General features: G+C 41.3%; 1 pseudogene; it reads left to right on the top strand.

Moving 5' to 3' along the window:
* The first annotated feature begins 3,355 nt into the window (after positions 1-3,355).
* On the top strand, positions 3,356-7,546 carry LOC116464195 (ras-related protein R-Ras2-like; annotated as a pseudogene).
* The last annotated feature ends 5,431 nt before the right edge of the window (positions 7,547-12,977 follow it).

The following is a 12,977-nucleotide window of genomic DNA, read 5'->3' on the forward strand; positions in this document are numbered from 1 at the left end:
CCAGGAATCATGCCAGCATGTGAATATTATACTTTTGGGGCAAAGGTTCTGCCCTCCACCGGTCAGCAAGAGGCTTGAGGCTGGCCGGAGACCCCAGATAACATCACCGGGGTTGGCAGGCACCATAGTGACCTGTTCCATGCCTGTTAGTGTATATTTCTGAGATTTAAAATATGTATAGAGATGAAATTCACATAACATAAAATTAACCATTTTTTTATGATTATCCAGTCTCAGGACTGAAAATTAACCATTTTAAGGTGAAAAAAATCAGTGGAATTTAGTACATTCTGTGTTCTGCAATCACTACCTCTATCTAGTTGCAAAATATTCCCATCATCCCAAAATAAAGCCTGTACCAGTTGAGCAGTTTCTCCCCACTCTCCCCTCTCCCCAGACCCTGGCATCCACTGTTGCACATTCTGTCTCTGTGGGCTTCCCTCTTCTGGATATTTTGTATGACGCAATATATGGACTTTTGTTTCTGGCCTTCACTTCCTAGTGAAGTGAGGCTATCCATTTTGTAGCATGTGTTCATCCATTTTTTTTTTTTTTTGAGGTTCATCCATTCTGTAGCATGTGTCAGTACTTCATTCCGTTTATGGCCAAATAATATTCCATTGTATGGATAGACCACAATTTATTTATCCATCCATCGATGGACATGTGGGCTATTAGCACCTTTTGGCTATTGTGAATTGGACTGTTAGGAATATGTGAGTCCATGTATTTTACTAACTGTTTTTAATCCTCTTAGATCTATAACTTAGAGGGGAATTGCTGGGTCACATTGAGATTCTGTTTAACTTTTTGAGGAAGCTCCAAGCTGTTTTCCATAGTGGCAGCACTGTATTACATTCTCACCAGCAGTGGGTGAGAATTCCAATTTCTCCACGTTCTTGTCAACACTTGTTATCTTCCTTCAAAAAAAAATAGCCATCTGAGTGGGTGTGAAGTGGTAACTTTTCTGGGATTTTGACTTTGTGCAACCACAAACAATTAAGAACCTGAGAGAAGGTGCCAGAGACAGAGGAGGACAAGAAAAAGGTGTGACTGGGAACCTGACGCAGGTGGCCCCTGGGCTTTCTATTTTTGTTTGTTTGTTTGTGTTTGTTTTTGTTTTTGAGATGGAGTCTTGCTCTGTTGCCCAGGCTGGAGTGCACTGGCACAATCTCAGCTCACTGCAACCTCTGCCTCCTGGGCTCAAGCAATTCTTGTGCCTCAGCCTCCCAAGTAGCTGGGATTAGAGGCGTGCGCCACCACACCCAGCTACTTTTTTGTATTTTTAGTAGAGATGGGGTTTTGCCACATTGCCCAGGCTGGTCTTGAACTCCTGAGCTCAGGTGATCTGCCTGCCTCGGCCTCCCAAAGTGCTGGGATTACAGGCATGAGCCACCACACGCAACCAGGCTCCTGGGCTTTCTATGGACTCCAGAGACATCTCATTCTGTATAGAGAAGACAGTGAGTAGGGATCCTTGGAACGTGACTGACGTGCAGGCCCTGTCTGAGTTATTTAAACTTCCTCAGCCTCAGTTGCCTAATCTATAAAATGGGTGTTAATGATTCTGTCTTTCCGTCCCAAAGGAGCCCAGAGGAGACCAGACCCTGGCCTGTGATCTGCAATGGGCTTGGGAGGGACCTAGATCTACAAGTCTGGCTGGTGCTGGCTTTGACTAGAGAGAATGGGGGATATTACCAAGCCTAGTACCTGACTCTTGGCAGTCCTTCCATAAATGTTTGCTCAATATGAAAACAGTTAGTTCAGCAGTTGCCAAGAGAGAGGACAAGAGTTATAGAGTAACCCGACATTACATAACGTATTTTCTTTTTATCAAGAAGGGAAGACATGAGTCCAAGTTTTATTGAATAAATAATTAAAAGGTTGGGCACTTGCTAAGCAGGGTCTCTGAGCCACAGAGTGGCCTATGGAAAGGAGCATTGGAGAAGGCAGGAATTGGAAGGTGGGAAACAGCCAGATCAGACCAGACATGAGATTAGGAAGAAATGAAGGGACAACTGGAACAGTATTGTCAGAATGAAGTCATCACAGGAGTCCAGACCCCTCCAAATCTGTTGTTTACTCACTTGACCATGGGCAAAATCCTTTTACTCTCATTCCCTATCTAGCCATTAGAACCACATGTTCTTTATGCCCAGGATTCTATGAGCCAAGTTCAAAGCTTCCAAGGTTGCAGACCACGAGACAGAGATAAAATGCAGGCGTGGTGGCTGAGATCAGCAGCCAGCTAAAATATGTTGCAATTTAAATAATACCACCAGTGATGACACATATCTAATATTTTCCTACCATCTTACTGGCATAATCTTTGTTGAATATTAAACAATGAACTCAACTTTGCACATGAACTTTAGGAAGTTCAGATTCTAACGACTACTGCAGACAGGTTGAGAATATGAAGTAGGCTTACCCCAAGACACATTATTAGGGTCAATTCCAGTGCCTGCCATTGAAAGTCAAGGTTTCTTTGACAGGTTTAATTCTCTCAGAATATGTACATCACAGTAGAACCTGAAAGACAGCTACTTACATGCCCAGAAATTATTATTTTAATTATACTTTAAGTTCTGGGATAAATGTGCAGAACGTGCAGTTTTATTACACAGGTATATATGTGCCATGGTGGTTTGCTGCACCCATCAACCAGTCACCTACATTAGGTATTTCTGCTAATGCTATCCCTCCCCTAGGCCCCCACTTCCTGACACGCCCTGGTGTGCGACGTTCCCCTCCCTGTGTCCATGTGTTCTCATTGTTCAACTCCCACTTACAAGTGACAACATGCGGTGTTTAGTTTTCTGTTATTGTGTTAGTTTGCTGAGAATGATGGTTTCCAGCTTCATCCATGTCTCTGCAAAGGACATGAACTCATCATTTTTTATGGCTGCATAGTATTCCACGGTGTATATATGCCACATTTTCTTTATTCAGTCTATCATTGATGGGCTTTTGGGTTGGTTCCAGGCCATTGCTATTGTAAATAGTGTTACAATAAACATAAATGTGCATGTGTCTTTATAGTAGAATGATTTATAATCCTATAGGTATACACCCAGTAATGGGATTGCTGGGTCAAATGGTATCTCTAGTTCTAAATCAGTGAGGAATTGCCACACTGTCTTCCACAATGTTGGAAGCCACCTCTTCCCCAAGGGGGTCTGTCCCAGGGAGATGGGGGTTTCATCTATAATTCCCTGACTGGGGCTGCTGCCCTTTTTTCAGAGATGTCCTTCCCAGAGAGGAGAAATCTAGAGAGGCAGTCTGACCAGGGTGGCCTTACTGAGCTGTGGTGAGCTCCACCCAGTTCAAACTTCCCAGTGGCTTTATTTACACCATGAGGGTAAAACCGCCTACTCAAGCCTCAGCAATGGAAGATGTCCCCCCACAACACCCAACCAAGCTCGAGGGTCCCAGGTCAATCTCAGACTTCTGCTGTGCTGGAGGCAAGAATTTCAAGCCAGTGAATCTTTGTTTGCTGGGCTCCATGGGGGTGGGACCCACCGAGCCAAACCACTTGACTCCCTGGCTTCAGCCCCCTTTCCAGGGGAGTGAACGGTTCTATCTCACTGGCGTTCCAGGTGCCAATGGGGTACGGAAAAAAAAAAAAAAAAAAACTCCTGTAGCTAGTTCAGTGTCTGCCCAAATGGCTGCCCAGTTGTATGCTTGAAACCCAGGGCCCTGGTGGCGTAGGCACCAGAGGGAATCTCCTGCTCTGCGGGTTGCAAAGACCGTGGGAAAAGCACAGTATCTGGGCCAGAGTGCACAGTTCCTCAGGCTCAGTCCCTTATGGCTTTCCTTGGGTAGGGGAGAAAATTCCACAACCCCTTGTGCTTCCCAGGTGAGGCAACACCCCACCCTGTTTTGGCTCACCCTCCATGGGCTGCACCATCTTGTCCAACCAGTCCCAGTGAGATGAACCAGGTACCTCAGTTGGAAATGCAGAAATCACCTGCCTTCTCTGTCAATCTCACTGGGAGCTGCAGAACAGAGCTGTTTCTATTCGGCCATCTTGCCAGCAATCCAGAAATTATTTTTTCCAAAGAAAAGGCCCCATGCAAACTGGCTGAAACAAAATGGGCTTATACCCATGAAATAATCCGAGGGACTTTAGTCAATAAAACTCAATGCTAGTAAAGTTACTTTAAATAATTTTGGTAAAGTTATAACAACAAAAGCCAAAATTTAAAAAACATTTTTAGGAAAGAGGCAGGGACTGTGTAGTATTCTTTTAGTGCTGTGACAGGCTGGTAGAGATGGATTCTCCTTGATTGATTGATTGATTGATTGATTGATTGCTAGAAAGTGACTTGAAACCATATGAAAATATGAAAATATAAAGTTATTTGGTAAAACTAAATATATGTACAAATCTAAAACTTGTATTATTGCAACTTAGGCTTGTAGCTCCTCTTTTAATTATTTTATAGAATATAAAAGACCAAAGCATAACAAATAATTATGTCTATGTAAATGGGTACGTGATATAAAAAGATGTGATTTGTGACATAAATAACATAAAGAAGGGAGTGCAGAGCTGTAAAGGAGTAGTGCTTTTTAATGAAATTGAAGTTAAATTGTAATCAATTTAAAATACATTGTTATAACCTTAGGAAGTTTTATGTAATCACCATGGTAACCACAAAAGAAAATACATACAGAATACACAATAGAAAATGAGAAGGTAATCAAAACATGTCACTACAAAATATCAACCAAATACAAAGAAAGGCAATAAGAAAATGAGTGACAAAAAAGCTGCAAGATATGCAGAAGACAAATAACAAAATCACAATAATAAGTCCTTCCCCATCAGTATGTTTTAAATGTAAATACATTAGACCCCTCAATATAAAGACATAGATTGCCAGAGTGAATAACACAAATAGGATCCAACTATATTCTGTCTACAAGTGACTCACTTTAGATCTAAAAACATGGATACATTGAAAGTAAAAGAATAGAAAAATATATTCCCTGCAAATAATAATCAAAAGATGGAAGGAGTGGCTATACTAACACTAATATCATACAAGATTGACTTTATTTCAAAAACTGTTGCAAGAAACAAAGAACATTACATAATGATAAAAGGGTGAATTAACCAAAAAGATATAATAATTATAAACATATATGTACTAAACATCAGAGCTCCTAAGTATGTGACACAAACATTGATAGAATTGAATGAGAAAATAAATATATCTGCATTAATAGTAAGAGACTTCAGTAGTCAACTTTCAGTATTAAATAGAACAACTAAACAGAGGATAATAAGGAAATAAGGGACAAGAACAACACTATAGGCCAATTAGACCCAACAGACATATACAGAACATTCCACCCAACAATAGTAGAAGACATTTTTCTCAAGTGCATATAGAACATTGTTCAGGATATACCACGTATTAGGCCACAAAACAAGTCTTAATAAATTTAAAAAGATTGAAATCATGTAATGTATCTTTTCCAATCGCAATTAAATAAAACTAGACATCAATAGCAGGAGGAAAACTGGAAAATTCACAAATACATGAAAATTAAAAACCATACTCTTAAACAACCAATGGGTCAAAGAATAAATCACAAGAGAAATTAGAAAATATCTCAAGACAAATTATTATGAAAACAAAAAATACCAACTGATGAGATGCAGCAAAACAATGCTAAATGGGAAACTTGTAGTTACAAACATTTCCATTAAAAAAAGAAGTGCCCCAATGAACATATGTGTGCATGTGTCTTTATGGTGGAATATCTACATTCCTTTGGGTAAATACTCAATAATGGGATGGCTGAGTCAAATAGCAATTCTGTTTTAAGTTATTTCAGAAATTGCCAAACTGCTTTCCACGGTGGCTTTACTTACAATAACAAAGACATGGAATCAACCTAAATGCCCATCAATGATTGACTGGGTAAAAAAAAAAAAAAAGTGGCACACATACACCATGGAATACTATGCAGCCATTAAAAAATAATGTGATCATGTCCTTTGCAGGAACATGAGTGGAGCTGGAGGCCATTATTCTAAGTTAATTAACACAGGAACAGAAAACCAAATACAGCATGTTCTCACTTATGAGTGATAGCTAAACATCAAGTACACATGGACACAAAAAAGAAAACAACAGATACTGGGGCCTATTTGGGGGCAGAGGGTAGGAGGAGGGTAAGGGTGAAAAAAAACTACCTCTGCCGTGCTATGTTTATTGTCCCGGTGACAAAATTATCTGCACAACAAAACCCTGGGACAAGTAATTTACCTATATAACAAACCTGTTATATAATTTACCTATATAACAAACCTTAGGTTCATGTACCCCTGAACCTAAGCTAAAACTTAAGAAAACAGTACTCCCAGATGGCCACATGTATAGTTGTGCTGCAGAAAGGCATAAAGGAGCACCCCCACCCTCACCCACTGCCCCAGACCCTTGTAATCACCCCACTTCTCTGTGCCTGGGGCAAGACCCAGCCGGCCCCAGGCACCATGCTGCCCTAGGACCAGCCCTTCTGACAACTCTTGGCACCCAAGACCACCTCCCTGCACTGTAAGTTGATGCACACAGTTCCTCCAGTCCTATTTTTTAATGGATTATGATCCAACCATTGAAGATTCCAACACAAAGCAGTGTGTGCTAGATGGAAGAGCAGCCCGGCTATGTGTTTTGTAGACAACAGGACAAGAAGAGTTTGGAGCCATGAAGGAACAGTGTATGAGGACTGGTGAGGGTTTCCTATTGGTCTTTTCAGGCAGAGATAGAGGCAGTTTTGAAGAAACCTATAAATTCAAATTCAAAGACAGATTCTCCTCAGAGTAAAGGACCATGGTGAGTTTCCAATGATTTTTATGGGTAATAAAACAGCTCTGGATAATTGAAGACAGGAAACACAGGAAAAACAGCATTTAGCACAGCAATGTAAGGTAATATCCATGGAGGTATCAGCAAAGATTAGGATGAATGCAGAGGGTGACTTTTTTTTTTTTTGAGACAAGATCTTGCTCTGACACCCAGGCTGGAGTGCAGTGGTGTGACCATAGCTCACTGCAGCTTTGAACTGCTCAGCTTAAGTGATCCTCTCGCCTCAGCTTCTGGTGTAGCTGGAACCACAGGCTTGCCCCATCTGGCCCAGCTAATTTTTCTTTCTAAGGGATGGGATTTTACTATGTTGCCCTGGCTGGTCTTGAACCCTTGGGCACAAGTGATCCTCCTGTCTTGGTCTCCCAAGGTGCTGAGATTACAGGCATGAGCTACCACGACTGGCCTCAAGCTTTCTATGAACATGTCTGGGTTACAGGGAAATTTCAAGAGCAGAAATGTCTTCTTTCACCAGAACCAACATGGGAAGAAAAAGACAAGGCTGACATTGTGTCATTTTTCTAGAATCCCTTGAGTTTTATCTACCAAATGCTAGGGAAAGGCCTCATCTCCTCCTTCTCTCCTTACGGTTTACACCCTGTGGGTACCTTTCTAGCCTTAGACAAATGATGACCCTGTTAGCTTTGCAACAAGAAGCTGGCTAGTTCTTTCCATGAAGCTAATGCAATGGTCATTTTCAGGTAAATTTAAAGGAAACACTAAGGTGGCTTCATAGATTATCCAATTCCTTTAAAAGATATGTCTATGTATACACAGACCCATTCTTTTTATAAGTGCTTACATTTTAATAGAATCAAAACAGTCTTGGAACCTAGGCCATTTGCCAAGCCGAAGCCACAGGCTGTGAAATAATTTTTAACTTCTGGAATCACGTTGTCTACTGTGATATATAGGTTTTTAATGTGATTTTTTGGCCTATTTTTAAAATTTCAATGTCAACTTTAGTTAACCTTAAATACACTGAATTGAATCTACAAAAGTGAGACATCTCAGCATCAAAACGCCTATTGTATTTATGGATTAAAAACTGCTTATAAAAGCCTGTGTTGCAGAATTGGAAAAAAAATACTTTAAAATTCATATGAAACCAAAAAAAACCCTGCATTGCCAAGACAATCCTAAGCAAAAAGAACAAAGCTGGAGGCATCATGCTACCTGACTTCAAACTATACTACAAGGCTACAGTAACCAAAACAGCATGGTACTGGTACCAAAACAGAGATATAGACCAGTGGAACAGAACAGAGGCCTCAGAAATAACAACACACATCTACAACCATCTGATCTTTGACAAATCTGACAAAAACAAGAAATGGGGAAATGATTCCCTATTTAATAAGTGGTGCTGGGAAAACTGGCTAGCTATATGTAGAAAGCTGAAACTGCATCCCTTCATTACACCTTATACAAAAATTAATTCAAGATGGATTAAAGACTTACATGTTAGACCTATAACCATAAAAACCCTAGAAGAAAACCTAAGCAATACCTTTCAGGACGTAGGCACGGGCAAGGATGTCATGACTAAAACATGAAAAGGAATGGCAACAAAACCCAAAATAGACAAATGGGATCTAATTAAACCAAAGAGCTTCTGCATGGCAAAAGAAACTACCATCACAGTGAACAAGCAACCTACAGAATGGAAGAAAATTTTTGCAATCTATCCATCTGAAGAAGGGCTAATATCCAGAATCTACAAAGAACTAAAACAAATTTACAAGAAAAAATCAAACAAGCCCATCAAAAAGTGGGCAAAGGATGTGAACAGACACTTCTCAAAAGAAGACATTTTTGCAGCCAACAGACACAAGAGAAAATGTTCATCATCACTGGTCATCAGAGAAAAACAAATCAAAACCACAATGAGATACCATCTCACACCAGTTAGAATGGCGATCATTAAAACATCAGGAAAGAACAGGCCCTGGAGAGGATGTGGAGAAATAGGAACACTTTTACACTGTTGGTGGGAGTGCAAACTAGCTCAACCATTGTGGAAGACAGTGTGGCGAATCCTCAAGGATCTAGAAGTAGAAATACCATTTGACCCAGCGATCCCATTACTGGGTATACACCCAAAGGATTATAAATCATGCCACTATAAAGACACATGCACACATATGTTTATTGCGGCACTATTCACAATAGCAAAGACTTGGAACCAACCCAAATGTCCATCAATGATAGACTGGATTAAGAAAATGTGACACATATACACCATGGAATACTATGCAGCCATAAAAAAGTTCATATCCTTTGTAGGGACATGGATGAAGCTGGAAACCACCATTCTGAGCAAACTATCACAAGGACAGAAAACCAAACACCACATGCTTTCACTCATAGGTGGGAATTGAACAATGAGAACACTTGTACACAGGGCAGGAAACATCACACACAGGGGCCTGTCCTGGGGTGGAGGGAGAGGGGGGATAGCATTAAGAGAAATACCTAATGTAAATGACAAGTTAATGGGTGCAGCACACCAACATGGCCCATGTATACATACGTAACAAACCTGCACTTTGTGCACATGTACTCTAGAACATAAAGTATAATTTTTAAAAAAAGCCTGTGTTGCTACTCCTGCTTGCGAAGATGATAATATTCTATGTGGCCAAATATTTGGACTCATTCTGGACTTAAGCACTTCAGTATACTTGATTTTTTTTAATTTAACTCTTTTTCACAGCCATGCTAAGGGTAAAAATGAGTAATTTCTGCCTGTCTTTCTTTTCAAGTATTTCTGGATAAGGGATTTAAAAAAATGGAAACTATAATATGATGTAATATTAATGTAATATAACATATGGAATTGGTTTTTCTAGGGTCACAGATGATTAGTGCTTTTGCTATATACTTTTATTTTATTATCAAATAGTATTTTTATATGTTTGTAAGCAAATGTGCTTTCACAGCATACCCTGTGCCTATGCAAAGATAAGTATTTAATTTTCACTGTTCACTTTTAACTGACAAAGCAAAATAAGTGGAAACTACAGAAACTGTGGTAGAACTTACTTGCTGGTCTAGTCTTGGTTGTATGCATTTTTGGCCAGGTGTCTTACTCAAGAAACCTTCCCAATAGAGTAAAACAGGATGAGACTCTGAAATCACTTTCAATATCCCCCACTAGATATTGACTGTTACATCAAGTATTAAGTGTAAAACTTTTAATTGACAATAGTATAACTGTGAATGGCTTCTGGTTTTGTTGTTAATTCTGTGGATTGTGTTTAAACAATTCTAAAGTGTGTTCCTTTTTTGAGATTTTAAGTGGTATTGCACAGTTGTACACATTTATAGAATGTTTAAAGAGCATACCCTTGTACAGCTTCAGGTCTAAAATTTAAATTAATCTGTTATCACAGAAAAAAATAAAAAGAAGAAAGAGCTCAAATCTACAATCCGACTTTATACATTAAGAAACTGGAAAAGAAAAATATACTAAACCCAGAGCTAGCAAAAGTAAGGTAATAATAAAGATTAGAGCAAAGAAAACAAAATCAGGAATAGAAAAGCAATAGAGAAAATCAATGAAACCAAGAGTTGGTTCATTAAAAGATCAACAAAATGAACAAACTTTTAGTTAGACACAGTAAGAAAAAAATACACAAATAATGAAAATTAGAAATGAAAGAGAATATGATTATCAATTTTACAAAAATAAGACAGTACTATGAAAAATTGTACACCACCACATTGGTTAACCTTGATTAAATGGACAAATTCCTATAGAAACACAACCTACCAAGTTTGAATCAGAATAAATAAATAATCTTAACAGATCTGTGACTGGTAAGGAGGTTGAATCACCAATCAAAAACCCCCCAACAATAAAAAGTCCAGGACACATGGATTCACTGGTGAATTCTACCAAACATTAAAGGGATAATTGTCAAAGACAAATTGTCTTCAAATTCTTCCAAAAAATTGAAAGGCAGGGAGCACTTCCAAACTCATTCTATGAGGGCAGTGTTACCTTGATATCAAAGAAAAACAAAGACACTACAAGAAAACTATAGGCCAAAATATCTGATGAATATTGGTGCAAAAATCTTCATCAAAATACGAGCAAATAGAATTCAACAGCATATTAAAAGGATTATAAACCATAACCAAATGAGATTTATTCCTGGAATGCAAGGATGATTCAGCAGATGTCAGTCAACCAATGTACACCACATTAACAGAATGAAGAGGGAAAAAAAAGACTACATGATTGATGATCTCAATTGATGCAGAAAAAGTATTTGAGAAAATTTAACACCATTCTATTATAAAAACACTCAATCAATTAAGAATAGAAGGAAAGTACCTCAACACAATAAAGGCCACATATAACATCATTTCCATTTATGAAAGACTGAAAACTTTTTCTGCTTGATCAGGCACAAGACAAGGATATCTACTTTACCACTTCTATTCAACATAATACTGGAAGGGGAGGGTGGAGCCAAGATGGCCGAATAGGAACAGCTCCGGTCTCCAGCTCCCAGCCCCAGCGACACAGAAGATGGGTGATTTCTGCATTTCTGCTTGAGGTACCGGTTTCATCTCACTAGGGAGTGCCTAACAGTGGGTGCAGGACAGTCGGTGAAGCGCACTGTGCGCGAGCTGAAGCAGGGCGAGGCATTGCCTCACTCGGGAAGCGCAAGGGGTCAGGGAGTTCCCTTTCCTAGTCAAAGAAAGGGGAAACAGACAGCACCTGGAATATCGGGTCAGTCCCATCCTAATACTGCGCTTTTCCAACGGGCCTGGAAAACGGCACACTAGGAGATTGTGTCCTGCACCTGGCTCGGAGGGTCCTATGCCCACGGAGTCTTGCTGATTGCTAGCACAGCAGTCTGAGATCAAGCTGCAAGGCGGCAGCGAGGCTGGGGGAGGGGCGCCCGCCATTGCCCAGGCTTGCTTAGGTAAACAAACCAACCAGGAAGCTCGAACTGGGTGGAGCCCACCACAGCTCATGGAGGCCTGCCTGCCTCTGTAGGCTCCACCTCTGGGGGCAGGGCACAGACAAACAAAAACTCAGCAAGAACCTCCACAGACTTAAATGTCCCTGTCTGACTGACAGCTTTTTTTTTTTAATTAATTTTTTTTGCACACAAAATAAACATTTTCTAAAAATACATACAAACAAAAAGATGCGTATCAAACATATTAGGAAGGTTGCACATGGGAAGACGGGGAATAGAAATGGGGAGTGGGAATCAAAATAAATGAGAGAGGGACTTTATATGGATCAGTGGTAATAACTCAATCCTCTATTTGACGAAGAAGGAGAAGGAAGAGGAAGAAAAAGAAAGTGGGATAAAGGATCAGAAAGGGAGGAAAATAGAAAAAATTAGAGTATGACTCCAGGATAGACCTGTTTTGTTGTCACTGAGTTGGTTGGTTGGTTTGTCTGTTGTATTTTTCATATGTTTCTCCATGTTGGCCAGACTGGTCTCGAACTCCTAGCCCAAAGTGATCAACCTGCCTCGGCCCCCCAGAGTGCTGGGACCACAGGTGTGAGCCACCACGTCCAGCCCCCAGATTGCTTCTGGCCTCCGTGGTATACCTCCCAGACGGGGCGGTCAGGCAGAGGCACTCCCCACATCCCAGACGGGGCGGCCGGGCAGAGGCACTCCTCACTTCCCAGACCGGGCGGCCAGGCAGAGACGCTCCTCACTTGTTCCCAGATGGGGCGGCCGGGCAGAGGTGCTCCTCATTTCTTCCCAGACGGGGCGGCCGGGCAGAGGCGCTCCTCACTTCCCAGACGATAGGTGGCCGGGCAGAGGCGCGCCTCACTTCCCAGATGATGGGCGGCCGGGCAGAGGCGCTCCTCACTTCCCAGACGATGGGTGGCCAGGCAGAGGTGCCCCTCACTTCCCAGACGGGGCGGCCGGGCAGAGGCGCCCCTCACTTCCCAGACGGGGCGGCCGGGCAGAGGCGCCCCTCACTTCCCAGACGGGGCGGCCGGGCAGAGGCGCTCCTCACTTCCCAGACGGGGTGGCCGGGCAGAGGCGCTCCTCACTTCTTCCCAGACGGGGCGGCCGGGCAGAGGCGCTCCTCACTTCTTCCCGGACGGGG

Source organism: Hylobates moloch, unplaced genomic scaffold (assembly GCF_009828535.3).
Source record: "Hylobates moloch isolate HMO894 unplaced genomic scaffold, HMol_V3 SCAFFOLD_261, whole genome shotgun sequence".
NCBI classification, from domain to species: Eukaryota; Metazoa; Chordata; class Mammalia; order Primates; family Hylobatidae; genus Hylobates; species Hylobates moloch.